The sequence below is a fragment of the Maniola hyperantus genome, chromosome 2 (assembly GCF_902806685.2).
Source record: "Maniola hyperantus chromosome 2, iAphHyp1.2, whole genome shotgun sequence".
In the NCBI taxonomy this organism is placed as follows: Eukaryota; Metazoa; Arthropoda; class Insecta; order Lepidoptera; family Nymphalidae; genus Maniola; species Maniola hyperantus.
The window spans coordinates 17,409,077-17,431,532 of record NC_048537.1 but is presented as its reverse complement, the minus strand read 5'-3'; the positions used below and the strand labels follow the sequence as shown (position 1 = coordinate 17,431,532).

The window sequence follows — 22,456 nt, the reverse complement described above, 5'->3', positions numbered from 1 at the left end:
CACTGCTAGACATAGGTCTCTTTTAGGGACTACAGTCTACTCGTCATGTTGCGGTTCGCCTGAATTCAGCGGGTCCCTGCGCCCCGTTTGATATCCTCTGTTCACCTAATGGGGATCTTTCTTTTATAAACGCTGAAAAGTGCGTTTACGCATCCCCCTTTCCCCCCCTAGAAGCTGGTCAGCCAACCAACTCAAGCCAACTCGCCGGCCGAGAGGCGACCGGAATACCCGCTAAAACAAAGTGGCGGCGCTCCTGCGTGTCGCCTGGCAACTGGGTCACAGGAACACCGAAGCAACCAACCGCGACCCAGCCAGCGATGTTCGCTGAGTCGGACCCTTCTCAGGCGACGAGGATAGGCACCATGTGCTGTGGGAGTGTCCCCTCTATGAGGACTTGCGAGTGACGATGTTGGATGGGATCGTACGCGGGGAAGCGGGGCCGGTCTTCTACACGGACCTCGTCTCATCGGCGGGGAACTACAACCGGCTACGGGAATTCGCGCACCATTGGCATAAGAGGCGAAGCAGCTCGGAGCGTGCAGGTGCCAGGCCGGCACCACGGAGGAGCAGCAGCGGAGATCACAGCTGTATTAGTGACGTCTAGCCCCCAAGGAGGGAGAGTGAGCATAAGGGACAAGGAAGAGACAAATAATTTGTAGGGAGTCAAGAAGGCGCCCCGGGAAAATGCCAAGAGCAAGTACCGAACGGGCGCCCTCCCGCGATTCGGCCCATATAACCGAGAGGTTGGTGGGCCCATGGGAGGTGGAGGGTTGTCCCTAAGGACCCTTCTCAGGGAACCCACTCGCGAAGTCCCCCTACCCCAAGTCCGAGGCGCACCAACGAAGTGCGCCTTCCGACCCGGAGCTCCCGCCAGCTCTCATCCTTCGCTTCGTCCAATGTGCCTTCTGCTAGTCAGAGGGACATGCGGAGAAACCTCCCCCCTGCCAGGTCATTAGCCATAGCCAACAATACCCTCGAAGACAGATTATTTATTAGACATGTTACTGGGGGGCGGGCGAAATACTGCTCTTCCCTTCGGACGCATCTGAAAGGGGCCAAGCAGCACACTGGGAGGTTACCTGGCTGGCACCCATCTAATGGGGGGGTCTTTTAAGTAAGTGCCAATGCTGTGCTTTCGGGTACAAGGTCGCCTTTCTAGCAATAATTTTTTAACTGACTTCAAAAAATATATATTTATTTGATTAAATTAATCTACCATTTCAGAAAAGTCCGCAGAAGTCGATCGTCTGTCAGAAGAACTACCTACTATATCTACAGTAGATATTATACATATTTCGTGGTTTAACGACATATTTTAATGTATAAAACGGGTACATACCACGATTAATTTTTGTATTATATCGACAAATAAAAATGAAAATTAATCGTGGTATGTACCCGTTTTATACATTAAAACATATAATATTAGCTGCCCCGGCGAACTCCGTTCCGCCTAACAGTCGATTAAAATTTTTTAAATTTTTCTCTCCGTAAGAACCATCCTCGTACTTCAAGGAATATTATAAAAAAAGAATTTGCGAAATGGGTTCAGCGGTTCTCGAGATTTGCGATCAGCAACACATTTAGTGATTCATTTTTATATTATAGAAAGAAGATGAGATCACAACAATATTTCCCTATGCTTATAATATATCACAGATTAGATAATAGTTACAAACTTATTTACCTAAGCTATCTACTTGTCTGTGATGACATTAATTTTATAATATTACCACATATTATTACTATGTTTACCTCATAAACCAATATACCTCGACCTTGTTTTTATCACAATATGCTGAGTAATTTATTACACGCTTATTTTTATCTACTCAGTAAACTTTAAGCCACGCACAAACTGTAGGAATACTTTTTACACCTTTCTAGGGTTCCCTCTCTCTCTCTCTCTTTTTCCTCGTCGGTCGATCGTTCCTTCCTTGCCCTCGAATGGATTTTATCTGTTTCCATCGGCTTTTGTTGGTGACCATTTTCACAATGTGATAAAATCCCTAAAAAAGGGTTCCCTAGTCAACTAGAAATCCTGAAAGTTACATTTTTGTTCCGTTTGCCGTGGAGACCATGGGGCCATGGAGTCTTAGTGTTAAAAAAAAATACGAGCTACTTCATCGCGATTAACTGCCTCATCTGGTGAGGAAGGGCTGGCTCATTTTTTGCGCAACGGATCAGCCTGGCTGTCCAGCGCGGAAATGCAGCCAGTATTCTTGGCACCAATCCACGCGGGCATGATTTGCATAGTAATTAGATAAGGCTAGCTTTAAGTTTTATTGTACTACTAATAAAAAATGCTAAAAAGATTTACATGTATGTAAATTAACGGTTCTTAGCCATAGCTTACGGACGCGTCCCATAGTTTGTTTCACGCTTTAACCTTGTGTTTTGTTTATTTATTTAGTTTATATAGTTGTAATACCTAGCTGTAAATTATTAACTATTCATATCTTATGTTTGGGAAGGCACTGGCCCCTAAGACACGGGATTTCCTAGTTTAGGGGTCAGGATTCCAGAGAGTTGATTACTGTACTGAGTTGTTTAAATAAATAAATATATTATATTATTATTATTATATTATTATGTGGTATCGGTAGAATCCGTATATCGTCCCGAGTGACACTGGCTATAATTTTTTTGGACATTATTAGACTAGGACATAGGAGCCTCGCGTTCGAAGTCGCGGGCATCATCTCGTTTATAGTATTAGTACAGATAACTATGGTGAACGAGGCCTAAGCCCGTCATTCCATTGCGCCATAGATGGAGATAAGTAAATGCCCCAGCGAACACATAAGGCGTAGTCGGTCAACAATATTCATACATTCCGAAATCTCGAGGTCTGCATCTCATTCTAATTCTATGGGTCAAGCAGATGTATGTTTGTTTTTAAATCATATATAACAGGTTTGCGTGTAAATCTGTTTTGCGTGTAAATTGTAGGGGCTCAATTTGAATGCCATAAGCCTACTTTGTCGTATTAGTTTACAAATTGCAATAAACCAAATTAAAAGAGATTGCCCATTTTCTTAGGAGCTTTGGGCCCCCCCTAATATAATTGTTATGTCACCATGGTTTTAATTTTATTTTGTAGACAAATAATTTACTCTTTATATTCTGCAAACTATTTCTATTTATTCACCCTGGTTATAAAGAAATCTTATTTTTTATATTGCTGATATTGAGGTTATATTTAATTAATACTTCTTCAAAATAAATGTTGCATGTTTACGATTCTAACTGTAATTGTGGATATTTTCAATAATAGAGTGAAAAAAAGTCGTTATAAAACATAATCGTAAAAAAAATAACACATTAAAAAAAAATTTAAGTTTTGACACGACGCCACAAAAGAGGGCCCGTTCACGGGCGATCTCCTTTGAATTTGGATCCAATAGGCTAGGTTTAAAATCTGTCGCTGTACCTTTCAACTTGAAATTGAATTGAATCTATTAACTTACCAGAACATTGGAAATTGTTGTGAAACAATCAGAGCGTAGAAGATAGCAGCAAAAATTACTACACACATACAACTTTCTTTTGTTGTTGAAAGCTGATACAATTCTATTTTTGCTGTTATTGGGATTGTCAATGGAAAATAAAGAAAGTCTTAACTCACCGTTAAACATGAAACTGAAAATGCAAGAAAATTTATCTCCAAAATTTCTTTTTCTTCTTGTGCCTCTCTACTAGGTGAGATCGTAGTCAAGGGCTAACTTGTAACAGAATCATCATCATCATCATCAACATGATCAATCCATCGCTGGTCCACTGCGCACGGTTCTCCTGTCAGAATGAGAAGGATTTAGGCCATAGTCCACCACGCTGGCCCATTGCGGATTGATATATTTCACACACTTTTGAGAACCAATGTTTTCCTCCACAGTGATATTTAATTGCTCAAAATGTAGCTCCAAAAAGTTATCCGGGATCCCTCTCTCCGGGACTCTCTGACTTCGGGATTTTAACCACTGGGCTATTAGGTACTGCTTGCTTAAGCAAGTACAGGTAAATAATAATAAATATCATGAAAGTTCTAACATGACTTATCAAAAAGTAAACATTGATAAGTCATGGGGATCAGTGTTATCATCGATAGGACCCTGTCCATAGCCTTTCGGGAAAACTTCGGAGATAATATTCATAAGCTCTGTGTATTCAAGTTTATTTGTACAGTAGAGACAAAGGGTTAGATATAAGGTAAAATAAAAAAAAACTGACCAAGGTATATGTGTCTAATTAGGGAAACCAAGGTTTCCGTTCGAAAATTCTAATTCTAAATCAAACCGGACGAAATCGCGGGCAACAGTTATTAATTTAATCTTAAATATATAAAACGAAAAGATGACTGACTGACTGACTGATCTATCAACGCCCAGCTCAAACTATTGGACGGATAGGGCTGAAATTTGGCATCAGCATCCGCTAAGAAAGGATTTTTGAAAATTCAATCCCTAAGGGGGTAAAATAGGGGTTCGAAATTTGTGTAGTCCACGCGGACGAAGTCGCGGGCATAAGCTACGTCAAATTACGAATTGAGTCCCTATGAAAAAACTGGTCAAGTGCGAGTCAGGCTCGCGCAATGAGGGTTCCGTACTACAGTAGTATTTTTTCGACATTTTGCACGATAATTCAAAAACTATGATGCATAAAAATAAATAAAAATCTGTTTTAGAATGTACAGGTGAAGACCTTTCATATGATACCCCACTTGATATAGTCTCTCACTTTGAAAGTTGAAAATACTAATTATTAGTTCATGACCACAATTTAATTTTTTTTGTGTGATCTGACCCTAAATTCATGGTTTTCAGATTTTTTCCCAAATGTCAGCTATAAGATCTACCTACCTGCCAAATTTCATGATTCTAGGTCAACGGGAAATACCCTGTAGGTTTCTTGACAGACAGACGGACATACATACAGACAACAAAGTGATCCTATAAGGGTTCCGTTTTTCCTTTTGAGGTACGGAACCCTAAAAGGACCCGGATGGGTTCGAAATTAGTCGGGCTAACGTCGACTAAGCACGTGAGTGAAGCCGGTTTGTCATACTTGTATAATGGAAATCACTCACGATAGTTTAAACCAGTGTTTCCATAATATGTAAATTGAGAATTACCGTGTTCAAGGGTTAAAATTACGGTGTTTCTAGATTAAATTACGGTAGATTAGCTAAAAGAATACCTTGTAAATTACCGTGTCATTTTTAAAAGAAAAAACGTCACGAATTAGCTTTTTAATCAGCTATTAATATTATTCTGAATCTGACTCTCCTAGCATAGCAATATCTTTTTCATATACGGATTTATTCATATTAATATTTTGTTAAATCTCATTAGTTTTACATTTTACTCCTTCCTAATTGCTTGAATAAGGACGAAATACTACTATTACGCAGTATATTATGAATTTTTAACGTGATTTTGTATTACGGTGACACGGTCAAGGTAATGGCCATATTACCTTGACGGTAGATTAGGGCTGAATTACGGTGCATCTACGGTAATTACCGTGTACATGGAAACACTGGTTTAAACCAACTTGTCCGTGGTTTAAACGCTAAAATGGCAGGCAGCATGTGGTCCCACGCCCACTAAAAACTGTATTACTCGATAGAAAGTGAGAACGTATGCTAATGATCTTCCGCAGAATATACAAATATTAGATTCTATTAATTCATTCTCATATACTTTCGCTTTACATAGTATGATGTCGTCGGTCTTTTATTTGGGAAGTCGGGGGTTCGATCCCGGGCACACACCTGTAACTTTTTGAGGTATTGCACTGGCTTTGACGGTGAAGGAAAACATTGGGAGGAAACCTGCATACCTTAGAGTTCTCCATAAGTTTTCCCCGTTGCTCCGTTGCGACGTGATTGAAGGACAAACCACCAAATAAACAATTTTTCATTTATAATATGGGTAGTGATACTGATACATTTCTGAAGGTGTGATAGCCTAGTGGTTAGGACGTCCACTTCATATTCAGAGGTCGGGGTTCGATCCGGGGCATGCACCTCCAATTTTTCGGAGTTATGTGCGTTTTAAGTAAATTAATTATCACTTGTTTTAACGGTGAAGGAAAAAATCGTTCGGAAACCTGCATGCCAGAGAGTTCTCCATAATGTTTTCAAAGGTGTGTGAAGTCTGCCAATCCGCACTTGGCCAGCGTGGTAGACTAAGTTTGCGCACTGATATCTGATAAAAATACGAATCGAATGAGTATAACGGCCACTTCGAAGAATCACGGATACGAACCGAATTCAAATGAGTGCACACACGCCCTTTCTGTCGTAAACTGGCGAAGCTCTTCTCAATTGGAACGCATAGAAGGCCACGAAGGGAGTCGATGACGTCAAGACTTGAGAAAGTAATTAGTCAGCCGCGCCTATGAACTTTGGAAAGTAATTCTTAACTAGATTTGACCAATATGGCGAACGTGTTTGCTCGATCACTCACTTTTTAGGGTTCCGTACCTCAAAAGGAAAAACGGAACCCTTATAGGATCACTTTGTTGTCTGTCTGTCGGTCTGTCAAAAAACCTATATGGTACTTCCCGTTGACATAGAATCATGAAATTTATCTTATAGCAGACATTCGGGGAAAAATCTGTAAATCATGAATTTGTGGTTACATCACACAAAAAAAATTTAATTGTGGTCATGAACTAATAATTAGTATTTTCAATTTTCGAGTGAGATAACTATTATCAAATGGGGTAGATATCATATGAAAGGTCTTTATTTTTTTATATTTTTTTATGCATCATAGTTTTTGGATTATCGTATAAAATGTCGAAAAAATAGGACTGTAGTACGGAACCCTCGTTTCGCGAGCCTGACTCGCGCTTAGCCGGTTTTTATTGTGAGAATTGTATTATTGCCCATACTTTAATTATGACGAGTTATGTAATTAAATCGTCGAGTTGTTGACTAAAATTTTCATAACTAGCTAGCGATTGAGCGCGACTTCGTTCGCTTTTACCGTTTAGCTCTCGAGGTTTAAAAAAAATCCTATAATGAATACGTTTTTTCGTTTGTCGTACATCATCATCAACCAATAGACGTCCACTGCTGGATATAGGTCTCTGGTAGGGACTTCCACACGCCACGGTCTTACGCCGCCTGGATCCAGCGGCTCCCTGCGACTCGTCTGATGTCGTCCGTCCATCTAGTGGGGGTCTTCCAACGCTGCGTCTTCCGGTGCGAGGTTGTCATTCCAGCACCTTGGGACCCCAACGTCTATCGGTTGTACGAACTATGTGCCCTGCCCATTGCCACTTCAGCTTCGCAACCCGTTGAGCTATATCGGTTACTCTAGTTCTCCTACGGATCTCCTCATTTCTGATTTGATCACGTAGAGAAACTCCGCACATAGCTCTCTCCATCTCCCGCTGAGTGACTCTGAGCTTTCTTACGAGGCCCATAGTTAGCGACCATGTCTCGGATCCATATGTCATCACTGGCAACACGCACTGTTCGAAGACTTTGGTCTTCAAGCACTGAGGAATTTTGGACAAGAAGACATCTCGAAGCTTCCTGAACGCTGCCCAACCGAGTTGGATTCGGCGGTTGACCTCTTTTTCTCTCGTTTGACGTACGGAACCCTATAAACCTATTCCGAATGAATTGAATGAATGAATGAATGGGCATGATTTGGGAAATTGTGTAGTAAACAGCCTTGGATCTTACTATGTTACCCAATGTGTGTGTGCTGCTCAGTATTGTAACACGAGTAGACGAGTCAGGTGTTATCATACACCCACTGATATTACGAAAGGCAGAAAACATTTTTTTTTATTTTTATTTATTTCAGATACAAGTTAGCCCTTGACTGCAATCTCACCTGGTGGTAAGTGATGATGCAGTCTAAGATGATAGCGGGCTAACCTGGAAGGGGTATGGCAGTTTTTATTAAACCCATACCCCTTTGGTTTCTACACGGCATCGAACCGGTACGCTAAATCGCTTGGCGGCACGGCTTTGCCGGTAGGGTGGTAACTAGCCACGGCCGAAGCCTCCCTCCAGACCAGACCAGAAATTTAGAAATTATAAAATTTCAAACCCCTGCCAGGAATCGAACCCGGGACCTCCCACTATTAAGACCACAGCGCTCACCACTGCGCCAGGGAGGTCGTCAAACACACACCCTGTATTATGCTTAGTAGGCACCTAGATATAGAATAAGATAATTTTACACATATCAAAAATTGCGTAACCGGCAGGAATCGAACCTGCATCTTCTGGGTTCGCGCCCGATTAAAATTATTTAGTAATTTCCTTGAAGTGTAGGTAAAAACACTATCATAAAAATTATAAAAATCCATACTAATATTATAAATGCGAAAGTGTGTCTGTCTGTCTGTCTGTCTGTCTGCTAGCCTTTCACGGCCCAACCGTTCAACAGATTTTGACGAAATTTGGTACAGAGTTAGCTTATATCCCGGGGAAGGACATAGGCTACTTTTTATCCCGGAAAATTGAAGAGTTCCCACGGGATTTCAAAAACCTAAATCCACGCGGACGAAGTCGCGGGCATCATCTAGTATAGAATAAGATGTTATATACGCTTCCACACATTGAAAAGTAAAAGTTACAATAATTTGCAAAATTTCCATTGTTGTAACGCTTTTTATGAAACTTTAATTAATATGGTTACGGAGATTAGAGTTTTATTTTAACACGTAAATCTGTTGTCGTTAAGGTTGGAAATAGATTGATGAGTAACTAAGGGTAACACTTTTTGTTCTCTAAAGTAAAATATTATAATTATTAGGTACCTATGTTAGTCCTCATAAACAGTTTTTATGAACAATTAATTAATAGAAACAGATCTTTTAGAAAACCACATTTGATTTATTCCAAAAATGATTCCATTTATTTTACTTATGGACTAAGAACCCGGGACGACCAGATCTTCGTTATTTTAAAAAAGGTTCCGTACCTAGTACAGTCGTATTTTTTCAACATTTTGCGAGATAAATCAAAAACCACGATTCATAAAAACCTCTTTTAGCATGCACAGGTGAAGCCCTTTTATATATACCCCACTTGATATAGTTATCTTACTTTGATAATATATATTATGGTATAATAACATTGTAAATTGAAAACTTAAAAAGAGCAACCGCCGAGTTTCTTGCTGGTTCTTCTCGGTAGGAACGGCATTCCGAACCAGTGGTAAATTAAAACTACCTGACTATTCATAAGCACTTGTAAAAAGTTTACATGAATAAAAAAACATTCTATTCTATTCTATTCTATAATTGAAAATACTGATTATTAGTATTAGTTCATGACCACAATTAATTTTTTTTGTGTGATGAAATGAATGAAATTGATCGTATAAGGGTTCCGTTTCTCCTGTTGAGGTGTGGAACCCTGAAGTGTTATAGTAGGGTGGAAGATGGAAGAGTTGGTCACCAAAGCCTCCAGTTGGCATACCTACCTATTGCCTACCTTGCGTAGAGTCAATGACCGATCTACAAGTTAGTGGTTTCACTTTCGGCGCGGGCGCATCGTTCTGCGCCTTACTGCGCTTTGCGGAATGCCGCGGCCGGCTAATTAGCTTAGATCAATATTAAGTGTTTGAATTTCGAATGGGTAGGTGATTTCGAGAAAGTTTTGAATTTCGATATCGAAACCCTGTTTTTATCTCGCGTTTATAGGTATAATTAACTTTAATAGTAATAAAAAAATTATTTCTATACAAAATATTATTATAATTTTATTCTATGGATAGCAGTTTTAATTTAAATCGATACTTACTTAATTAATGATTATGTTAATTAAAGTATTATTTTTGTAATAAAAATAATTTGCAGAGCTTTCAATAGGTCGTTGAAACAATAAAAAATAATCTAATCTTCTTTCTATTGTAATTAAAGGAAAATTTGTATCACGCTTAAATACCGATACAAACTACAAACAGAGTGTAACCAGAACGCCAGTAAAACTTAGCGTTATTGTTATACTACCTAAATACAATCCAATACCAATAACCATTTGCCTCATTTTGTAGTTTTAGTGATTTTTTTTAAATCCGCAATGTATAGCGTGCAAAACTCGGGTCAATACCCCACCTACGATGCGGCGTTGACTCCGAGTGGCCTACTTACGCAACCTTCGTTGACTTCTAGCGTCAGTCATATGTTTTATTTGCGTTTTTTTTGTAGTATCATATTATCAGTAATCATAAGTAGGTACTATCACCTGTCATCAGTGGCGTGCACAGGATTTGGAGCCAGGGTAGGCATTAGTTAGGTAGGAAACCTGTTTACTGGCAGGTCATAATGAAAAATATACAACTGGGGTAAGCAGTCCATTTATGCCTCTATGACCTGCACGCCACTGCCTGTCATCGTTTTTGCTACCGTTCTGGTTACATACAGGGTGTATGTAACCAGAACGCTAGCAAAAACGAAAATACATGTACCTAAATTGTTAATTTTCTAGACTCGGCGCAGTTTGAATAATTTTAAGTTGATTTATATTCAGACACTCAGTTTCTCCTTCTATAATATAGGTTAACATTGATGTTAATTTCAAGTTTTTAATCTGTTTGATAAAATAATGCGGCTTATAATTTATTAATTGAAATCCAGATTCGATTTCTACTAGTTATCTGTAATTTGAACTAAATGGCGGATGCGACCGTTTTAGCACACTGTTTAATTAGGTATAACTACAGTTTTTTAGGGTTCCGTTCCTCAAAAGGAAAAACGGAACCCTTATAGGATCACTTTGTTGTCTGTCTGTCAAGAAACCTACAGGGTACTTCCCGTTGACCTAGAATCATGAAATTTGGCAGGTAGGTAGATCTTATAGCTGACATTTTTAGCGGAAAAATCTGAAAACCGTGAATTAAGGGTTAGATCACACAAAAAAAATTAAATTGTGGTCATGAACTAATAATTAGTATTTTCAATTTTCTAAGTAGTCAAGACACCTGTGCATTCTAAAACAGATTTTTATTTATTTTTATGTATCATAGTTTTTGAATTATCGTGCAAAATGTGGAAAAAATACGACTGTAGTACGGAACCCTCATTGCGCGAGCCTGACTCGCACTTGGCCGGTTTTTTTTCATCATACAGCTTTAATTTATGATTGATGAGATGTTACCTGTAATTATTATTTCAATCGTAATATTATAAAATGAAGTTGTGATAGCCTAATGGTTAGGACGTCCGCCTTCTAATCGTAGGTCGGGGGTTCGATCCCGGGCACGCACCTCTAACTTTTCGGAGTTATGTGCGTTTTAATTACATAACTAAATATCACTAGCTTTAACGGTGAAGGAAAACATCGTGAGGAAATCTGCATGCCCAAGAGTTATCCCTAATGTTCTCAAAGGTGTGTAAAGTCTACCAATCCGCACATGGCCAGCGTGGTAGACTATGAGCCGGCGATGAGTTGATCATGATGATGATGATGAATATTACAAATGCGAAATTGTGTCTGTCTGTCCGCTTGCTAGCTTTTCATTGCCGCTTGTTATCTGGCAAAGCCGCGATTAACCAAACTTTATAGTCGATGATCGTTTCTACCTGTGTTGGAGACAGAAACGTTCAGCTTTTATAAATTAACAAAGGTCTGGCCCTCACGGGCTCTTAGTCAATCAAATGTGTAAATCTTAACCTTCTGTTGCAACTTCATGAAATTCCGTTATAGATAAAAACGGTGACATAAAAAACATTTTCTTAACTAGCTAATGCTCGCGACTTCGTCCGCGTGGACTACACCAGTTTCAAACCCCTATTTCACCTCCTTAGGGGTTGTATTTTCAAAAATCCTTTCTTAGCGTATGCCTACGTCATAATAGCTATCTGCATGCCAAATTTCAGCCCGATCCGTCCAGTAGTTTAAGCTGTGCGTTGATAGATCAGTCGTCAGTCAGTCACCTTTTCCTTTTATACATTTTATTTGTTTGTTTGTTCGCAGTTTATCACCAAGCTGAATGTCACGAGGAACAATCAGTGATTACGTTATCGTGGCCTCCTGCATCACTTACAAGGTAATTGACTAAAGGTTCAGCATCATTCAGCAATAGACGTCCATTGCTGGACATAGGTTTCACCTACTAGCCACGGTCTTGCCTTGTATGAAGTCGGGCGAGCATCTTCTCTACATAGTATAAAATAAAGTCGCTTCCCGCGTCTGTATGTATGTATGTATGAACGCGTAGATCTTTTAAACTACGCAACGGATTTTAATGCGGTTTTCACCAATAGATAGAGTGATTCAAGAGGAAGGTTTATAGCTATAGTTTAGTTCTCAAAAATTTGAGATTCCTAGAGAAATTGAATTAATGTGAATTAGGTCGGAAAAAATTCCTCTCATTTGAGAGTTTCCGAGGCAATGACACCACATTAGTTTTTACGTTGCACCCATGCGAAGCCGGGGCGGGTCGCTAGTAATAAAATAAACTAGAAATCAAAGCGTGAAGCTCGCCCGACTTCAACATGCATACACGTACCTACATAGAAACATAATATGTTATTTTTTACTTTGTAGTGTTTTTGGAAGTCGGTTTTTTAATATTTTTAATTTTTAGGGTTCCGTACCTCAAAAGGAAAACAGGAACCCTTATAGGATCACTTTGTTGTCTGTCTGTCTGTCAAGAAACCTACAAGGTACTTCCCGTTGGCCTAAAATCATGAAATTTGGCAGGTAGGTAGATCTTATAGCTGACATTTGGGGAAAAATCTGAAAACCGTGAATTTAGGGTTAGATCACACCAAAAAAAATTAAATTGTGGTCATGAACTAATAATTAGTATTTTCAATTTTCTAAGTAAGATAACCATATCAAGTGGGGTACCTATCATATGAAAGGTCTTCACTTGTGCATTCTAAAACAGATTTTTATGTAGGTATCATAGTTTTTGAATTATCCTGCAAAATGTCGAAAAAAAGAAAAACTGTAGTACGGAACCCTCATTGCGCAAGCCTGACTCGCACTTGGCCGTTTTTTAGCTTTTAAGTATTGATATAGCTATGTAATCAAAGTACAACATATAATATGTTTCTCGTACATATAAGTACATAGTGCTTGTATATGCTCACCACAAAAGAAAGGCATGTAAACTAGTACGCCGTTACGTTATATGTGGTTATGAAACATTACATCAATCATAATATAATGTTGTTCTCGGTGACACTTTTCCTCTTTCCTTCCAAAGAGATGGCTTGTAATATGTATTTTATGATATAGGCATGTTGATATATTTATTAAAGTCGTAGCGAAAACTTAATAGCGAGAGAGAGAGACCCAGCGCGTGCCAGACCCCTTGTTATTTTATAAAACCTGAAAGTTTCTCTGCGTATTATAATTTTGGGTCATGGTGGCTTTGGTAGATAACAGATAATATGGGTGTAAAAAGTCGTACGTCAAAGTATAAAGCCTAATTTTTGTATATTTTCTTCAGAATAGTATTAGAAATCGCGTCATGCATTACCAGATACTTAGTGTCCAGCTAGGTGATTCTCTAACTCAGTGTCTAACACTAAATGATAGCCACCACGCTTGGTTAATTCTACATTGCTGCTTCACTAGGTGGCATTAAAATATTTTTTCATAGAAAACCTTCAACGGATTAAAAAATGAGCTCTGTGGCTATCGTTCAGTGTTAGACACTGAGTTAGAGAATCACCGCACTGGAAACCCACTGCCAGACGCCCTTAAAGTTTAAAAAGGTGTCTGGCGGGGCCATCTCGACCTGTCGCCTACTATAATATGTTTTTTTTTTTTTTTTTTTTAATTTATTTATTCATAATAATTTTACAAAGTTTCCTACATATCTATCTCGCCAAACTGGTGGGCCAGTTTGTTGGCGAGGTGGCGCTCTTAATACTAAGTACATAACTTACTACTATATTTCCTTAACGCTATTCATACACCTATATCTATTCTTATAATAAAAACTGTACTACATACTAATTTAAACCTACCTACTTCACTAAAAGATAAACTAACACAATTGAGTATTCTAACAACTTACTAATAAATAACCAAAGAAAACACAAAAACACAAATAAATAATTAAGAAGCATGTATGACTAGCTTATGCTCGCGACTTCGTCCGCGTGGACTACACAAATTTGAAACCCCTATTTCACCCCCTTAGGAGTTGAATTTTCAAAAATCCTTTCTTAGCGGATGCCTACGTCATAATAGCTATCTGCATGCCAAATTTTAGCCCGATCCGTCCAGTAGTTTGAGCTGTGCGTTGATAGATCAGTCAGTCAGTCAGTCACCTTTTCCTTTTATATATGTATATGATTAGGAGTATCGTTAGAATTATTCCATCATCCCGAGTGAAACTGGCTGTAATTAAAAAAAACTATGGAGGATGTTTGGCGCCATTTCCAAATGTTTTTTTTTTTACTTTTTAGTTAATTTTTTGGAAAAACACGACGTTTTTAATTTTTTAAATTAGAAAGAAAAGAAAAGACGTTTATTAATACAAATTATGCCACACATCACAACTTAAAGCTAAGAGCTGGTTGTTCCGGCTCTTCTTCCACCTGAGAACAAGCAAAAGAAGCGCCGGAACAAACTGTTATATTGTGTGGCACAACCCGAAAAAAGGGTCCCAGCTCAGCATTATGCTGTATGCCTTGTTGCACAAGGACATACAGCGCTGATTTTCAGCTGGTACCCTGAACCGGGTGACGCCACGGATTATAAACTAATGATAACTAAACTAATGAAACACACGGATACATAAAAAATTAATAAAATAAAAAATCACTAACTAACAACTATACTTATTAATGACTATACTAACACAGACTGTAACTATACTAGTTATTACTAAAACAAAGACTAAGCACACATACATAATTATATTATAGGTATATAAATATTATATCTTAATATAAATGTTAACACCAGGTTAAGTTTGTATATAATATATAAAACACAGCTATATATACATACATATACACATATATAAATATATACACATAATACTTGTATACATGAAACTACAGAAATGAGAACTCCGCCACATGATCCTGGAATTCCACTTGCTTATCTAAAAGGTATTTTTTTAGTTTTAATTTAAAAGTAGAAATAGTTTTTGAGTCTCTGATTGGTGGAGGAATATTATTCCAGCACTTAGTTGCGGAGTACGTAAAGGATCCTCTAAAAGCGGCAGTACGATGAATTGGAACCCGGAGCCGATTACGACAGCTTCTCAGACGATCCGATTCACCATCGGCGACCCAGACTAGCTTATTAGCAAGGTAAAACGGCTTACCCAGCCTAATTACTCCAAAAAGTAAGCCAGCGAGATGCAGTTTCCTCCGCGATCTCATTTTAAGTAATCTGTGATTATTCAAAAAAGGAGTGACATGATTTCGCGGAGGAATATCAAAGCAGAAACGTGCACACGCATTCTGCACCCGTTGAATGAGCCGTTTCGTCCTACATAATAGCCGGGGTCCATACACAATATCTGCGTAATTTAGTTTTGAAAGAACCAACGCTTCCACCAACTGAATACGCAGTTCCTGTGAGAGATAATGACGGACTTTGTAAATTGTCTTCAGTCGATAGAAGCAATTGCGAACCTTCTCCGCTACATGCTCTTCATACCTCAGGTCGGGGTCCATTAGCAAACCCAAATTACGCGCTAGGTAGACACGCTCCAAAGCATTGCCACTTATATTTATATCGTCACCTTGCGTAACAACTTTATTTAACTGCTGTTTAGTGCCGAACAGAATATACTTAGATTTCGTTGGATTTAATACGAGAGAATTACATTTTGACCATTCTGAAATACGATGAAGATCATCGTTAACAAGGCTTACAGCAGCTTGAAACTCTTGAGGTTTAAAAGAAAAATAGAGCTGTAAGTCATCAGCATAAAGGTGGTGGACAATTACAACTTGTTATCTTCGGTATGTCTAAAGGCCGCCATTAAATTACCGCACTAGAGCGTGTAATGTAAAAAAATCTCAACAAGAAAACAATTAGGTAGTCTGTTCTTAATTTTAATTGTTCTTTTGATAGTCACCGATCTAAATACCTACTATTGCCAAGGCGCGTGAGAGCATGTTACAAATACCTACTTTAACGAATCGAGAATTGTGAATCTTATGGTATTGTAATAAGGTTGAAAATACAATGATGGAATAGTTTGTACTATTTACGCTATGGGAAAAGTATTGTATCATGGTATTGTACTATAGGTTTTTGTTGCGTGTAACGTAATGTGTATGGGAAACAGTTTGTTATCAGTTTCATAAGATTGCAATTCAAATCAAATTCAGATATTTCTTTGCAAAACTCCTAAACACAATTTGTCTTATTTTTAAAATCAGTGTAACAGAGAAATGTTACAAACAGTTCGTAAGATCTATTTAATAAAATAAAAAAAACATGACTGCCTTGCTAAAAACGAACCGAAAACTGAATTTGTACACGAAGGGTTCCGTATACCATCGTATACACAATAATGTTCTTACTTTCTATTTTTTTTAATTTACTTGTATTTGTTGTTATAGCGCCAATAGTAATACATATTCTGTGAGAATTTCAACTTTATTACAGTTCACGAGATACAGCCCGCTGACGGACAGACGGAAGGACAGCGGAGGCTTAGTAATAGGGTCCCGTTACACCCTTCGGGCACGGAATACTAAGAAGAGTAGGTTAATCGACACGCATTTTTCCCCCTTCAGAAACAGCAATTTTTAACTTTTGAAAGTTCGCTCGTTTTATTAAATAAGTATATTTATAATACGAAACGTACATTATAATCAGGCGTAAAGGAAAATAAATAACTCAACGGTTTTTTAATTAAGACATCAAGTAGGTTAAGTAGTACGAGCGGTTGCAGATTAGCGTTTTTTCTGATACCTATAAGGATAAGCGCGTTTTAGTACGCATGTATACGCGCGGCTAGGGTTGCCAGGTCGCCAAACCTAATAGCCGGACAGACCAGCCAGTTTGGCAGGACATTTGGGTAGAAAGGCCGGACACCCTACAATATTGAGGATTTTGTGTCTTAGTATTAATAGGTACGAAAAAAAAATTGTATGTAAAATCAAGCTTTTTTTATTATTGTCATAAATCTTGTTGTCAGGCAGCACTGCCGCCTACGGGAGCGACCGACAGTCGACTCGCCTGCGCTCGGCCGCACTCGTTTGCGAAATATAAAAAGCCTAACAAAAGCCGGACAAGCCGGACACCGTTTATTTTGGCCGGACACACAATCAAAAAGCCTACCTATGTCCGGCTTTATCCGGACGCCTGGCAACCCTACGCGCGGCTTTTGTAATACACGCATTTCGTACGAGCATATGCGTTTGTTAGCTCGTATACGCGCGAGGCGTGAAGACGCCAATCCATATTGCTCTAACTGACTTATTTTGTTCGAGAGAACACGCCAGAATAAGCGCGTGCACGCGCGTTTTTTTATTGAAGCGCAAAATTATAGCACATCCAATCTACACCTGCTTGCGCGCACCACTCGTGCATGCATTGCGCTTTGAACACCTGTGTACGATTCACTGCCTCTTTACGCACGTGTATGTCGCGAACGCGTGTACCACAATATTTGTACACACTCCCAAAAACTCACGGACATGACGTCCACGGCGTGACTTGTATAACATGCAGCGAACCGCCCGCAAACATCTCGCAGACACGTCCACATTCTGTTCTTATGATGCGTGTTGTGTGCATTGTTCGTGCGCGTGCGCAGGTATAGAATATAGATCGGCATTAGCGCGCGTATAAAGTTAGTAAAGTTATAGCATTTAGACTTAGATCCGGGCACATGCCATTAGGCAAGTTTAAACATTTAATGAGGAAAACGCAAAAGGGATTCTCCCAAATTGCGAAGTATGTAATGAGAAGATGTCTCGCACTTACTATTGGCATGTGTTCGCAATCATAATTTGAGATAAACACTAACGTGTGAACGCGTTATAAGCGCGTATTCCAAAACGAGCGTAAAACGCGCGGATAAAACGACAGTCTACAACCACCCTAAATAAAATCCTTACAAATTGCACATTTGGCATTTTGGTTATGTTCACCGAGGGGCGTGTGTTGACCACTCACAATGGCTCGATATTTCGCAAATGTCGACACAAGACGGCAAAATATTGGGTGCGAGTAGTTTTGAACAGGATTGTCATGTTACTCAAGGTTGGTACCGAGAGTTCTTCGGTCGGAGGTCAAGGAGAGGTCCATGCCGCAGTGGTGAGTGCTGTGGTGGGTGGGATGTTCCGGGTTCGATTCCCAGTAGGGCAATTTCGGAATTTATCCATACTAGTATTATTATAGGTGATTTGGACTTTAAAAAAAAATTCAAATACAAGTTAGCCCATGACTGCATTCTCACCTGGTGCCAAGTGATGACGTTGTCTAAGATTGTAGCGGGCTACCCTGGAACGTGAATTTTGGGTGAGTTTAGTGATATAAGTTACTTTTTATCCCGGAAAATCAACGATATCACACGGGATTTTTTAAAACCTACATCCACACGGACGCTAATGGGATAACATGTGATAGCCTAGCGGTTAGGACGTCCGCCTTCTAATCGGAGGTCGGGGTTCGATCCCGGGCACGCATCTCTAACTTTTCGGAGTTATGTGCGTTTTAAGTAGGTAATTTAATATCACTTGCTTTAACGGTGAAGGAAAACATCGTGAGGAAACCTGCATGCCGGAGAGGTCTCTATAATGTTCTCAAAGGTGTGTGAAGTCTACCAATCCGCACATGGCCAGCGTGGTAGACTATGGCCAAAACCCTTCTCACTCGAGAGAAGACCCGTGCTCTGTAGTGAGCCGGCGATTGGTGGTTGATCATAATGATCATGAAGTACGCTAAGCAACACAAAAATTCTGATAGAGTCATAAACATAAACTTTGTAGGTGATTGTAGCTGGGACTTAGTTTATTAATTGGTTAGTCGTAAATTATTCAAGTACTGCCCGTGTCCGTTCACTATAACTTGACCCCTGACGTTATGTTGGCAGCAATGCTTGGTTTGCTTTATTCCCTAGAACTTAGGGTTTATTATTGTTTGATTTTCAATGGTGCCAACGTAACGTTAGGCGTCAAGTTATAGTGAACGGTCAATAGTTAAACACTGATCTTTAGAGCCACTTGTACAACTTGTAGGAATGCGCTTTGCAGTTCACCTTGATGATTTTCGTCTTGATTATTTCCTGTCAATGCTATTTATTTATCGATTGCGTAGTTAGTTTGGCATTTTTAATGAAAAACAATTTTTACCTACTTATATATGATTTGACCGTGATGGATTTGACTTTGACTTTGACTTTGACCATGCATCATTTTCGTTAGTCATTACTCATAACATAACTTTCAATAATTCAACTTCACAATGGTAGCAAAACGCAAGCCTTTGACAAATACAAGCATTTACAAAGAAATCAAAAAGAAACTTGAACGCTCAAGTAATTTTAAACAAGCTGGATCAAAACAAAACTGAAGAATTCCTGAGAGTTGATACGAATTGAGATCTAAAGCTAGGTACATTGGCTGCGACGCGAGATGCCCTGGCTCTGTCAGACTTTGAGGCGAGATAGGATTTAAGATAGCTCGAGCAGATTAAGGACTTTTTTCTATGACTTTTTGCCTTGTCGCCTTTCTGAACAAGTTGTAGTGACAAGTCAAAGATGGATCTATTTCAAAAAAACAAAAACGAACCTGTTTGTTTAAAAATTTCAGTTTTCCAAATGTTTTAATAAGCCAATTTAGTCGATTTAAATTTTAAACTTAAAAGATATGAACATCTTAGGATGTGCGTAAATTCAACGAACTACATATACCTACTGGTAAATTATCATACAAGCTTAAAGTTTTCTCGACTCATTTAGTTTGTAGCTGTTTTTTGGGGCTTGTTTATTCAGAGATATTTAGGGTAACAACAATGCTGGTGATGCTGCAAGCTAGGTACTGTAGTTGATGTTTTTTCGACTATAATTATTATTATTGCTAGGCGTAGAAATATTACTTAAATTGAATAAAACCACTAGAAGATTATATTACACAAATAGACAGATTACCTCGGTATCTCTCTGCATTCAATAAAAAAAAATATAACCTGTTATTTCAGACCACAGTAGAAGTTCATATTAAATTTACAAACGTTATATTTACTAGAACAAACTAGTTGTGCCTCCTAAAAGACTACAGATGTTTGAAAAGAGTACACACTATATGGCAATAACTGTGTACAATAAACTTCCTGACAACTACAAAAACACTACTATAAATAATTTCAAGAGGAAAACTCATGAGCTGCTTATAAATAAATGTTATTACAACATCTCGGAATTTTTGATTGATGAGCTCAAATAATTTGTCTAAAATAATATCTAAATAATGTAAATCTGATGACTTAGATTAGATGACTGAAATAAATTATGGTCTTTGTAGTGCAATAGTTAGGTATCCCCTCTGTATGACATGTAAAAATTTAAATGACTGTTATTATTTCTATTTTTTTTTTTTTTCTCTGATTTTTGTATGACTTAATTAATTTACTTTCTGAATATTATATAATTTTAAAGATTTTGTAATTTATATGTACTTACATGTTTTTAAAAATTTAACTGTAATGTAATACTTAAATATTCATACACCAATATTCTAAGGTAGAATGCATAAGGCTCGCAAACTAATTTTATAACCATGTTATGTCACCTGCATTCTTATGAATAAATTTATTATTTATTTATTTATTTATTTAGAGTTAGTGAGTTAGTATTAATGCTAGCATTGTATACCTTGTTTCCGATAGTCGTGACCCCTTTCCATTCATAGGTTTTTTGGGGTAATAATGGAATGAGCCCCAGATGCTTCCGTGGTAGACAGATTAGACGAAGTTTATTTACTCATACTAACATTCGAGTGCTGTGTATCTTTAACTGAGTTTGACGACTTTTAGTTAAGCGACACGTCGCTAGTATGCCTTGTACCTAAGCAGCTTGAATCGGTCCGTCAGACATTGAAGCGAGATAGGCTTCGAGTTAAATACTCATTGAAGATCCTCCAATTGATACAGAACGCATTTGCGTTGCGTTTTAACTCCGCGACGGCGATTGGCATGCGGTTTTGATTTATTTTTTCAATGTTTGCGCTTATGCTTAGCGCACATCTTGTTTTATCTAAAGAACCATCTCTTTTTTCAGCCTAGGGTTGTCACACTCTTCAATTTGTTAACTTATATACAGTATACATTGACATCTTAACTAAAATATTTTAAATGCGAAAGTCTGTCTGTCTGATAGATTTTCACGCCCCACCCGTTTAACCAATTTTGACGAATTTCGGTACAGACATAGTTTGCATTCCGGAGAAGGACATAGGGCTATCAAAAAACCTAAATCCATTCCGACGATGTCATAGACATATATTTTATCTATATCAATAGATACGTTGTCTCCTCGTTATGCATAATATGGAAAGTTGTTTGATTAGTATTAAGCAATGGTAATCTTCGTCTGCGTTGTAAGCTTCGATGATTGTAAGCATCTCATATCCTTGTCATTTTTCGGTTATTTTTGGTACAAAGACATTTCTGTCCAACAAACCGTTTTGACTGATTCTTTGAGTTTTTTAAGTATTATGGGTTACCTACTGCTTTTGTTGCAAGAGTTTTAGAATTATTATTTCTGGATTATTTGTGACAACCCTACCCCTATCAGTTACAGTAGAATGATTGGTCTCATACTCGCGAGTAGGTATAGCATATCGCATTGTCAGAGTGAAGCGAGTCAACGTGGTGGAATTCATTAAGCCCCTGTTTTGTTATGCATTTCTTTCTATTTGAAGTGGCAGCGGAGCAGAAAATATATAATTCGAGTCGTCAGAATCATAAAGACCTCTGAAAAATGTAAGAAAACGTTAGAAAAGTAATATTTAAAATCTTTATTTTAATTGTAAGTTTATCCCTTTCTACGCCACATTATCCAAGGTCGGTATATGGGTATTATGACCCAAAATCGAAATGCTTTAATGTAGATAACGGGTACATACCACGATTAATTGCACTTTTTATTTGTCGATATTTCAACCCAATTGCACGGGTCGTGGTCACGACGGGACTGCGGTGCTGCGAGAGATAAAGTTCGAGCTGTCAAGGGCAGTAGCGAACTACCCTCTTTCTTGTTCTTTTCGCTGGAACTTCACGAGCTGTCCGGCAAAATACACTCACAACGTCACTATTAACTTTCGATGTCGTACGATGCTGTCTTGGTTTGCATAATTCTACCACTGGATTCCACATACTTGCTAGTTTAAAATCTCCTCGATTGAAATTCCGGTGTTTGCGAATTTCAATCGCTTCGCGCACTGATGAATGAATGAATGAATGAATGAATGAATTATTTATTCAATAAAATGCAGGTACAATAGGTTGAAACAATGTTTAATGAGCCTTATACATTTTACC

General features: G+C 38.4%; 1 protein-coding gene across 4 annotated transcripts in view; it reads left to right on the top strand.

Annotated features, from left to right (window-relative positions):
* LOC117990561 (microtubule-associated protein futsch-like) overlaps positions 1–22,456 on the top strand; it is a 165,952-nt gene that overhangs the window by 36,201 nt on the left and 107,295 nt on the right. For 3 of the 4 annotated variants that reach the window (XM_069506767.1, XM_069506765.1, XM_069506775.1), the window contains one exon: positions 11,954–12,026. The exons of the other annotated variant lie outside the window; for it this stretch is intronic. The gene's annotated coding sequence lies outside the window, so the exon portion shown is untranslated. The remainder of the gene's footprint in view (positions 1–11,953; positions 12,027–22,456) is intronic. 4 annotated transcript variants of the gene reach the window in all.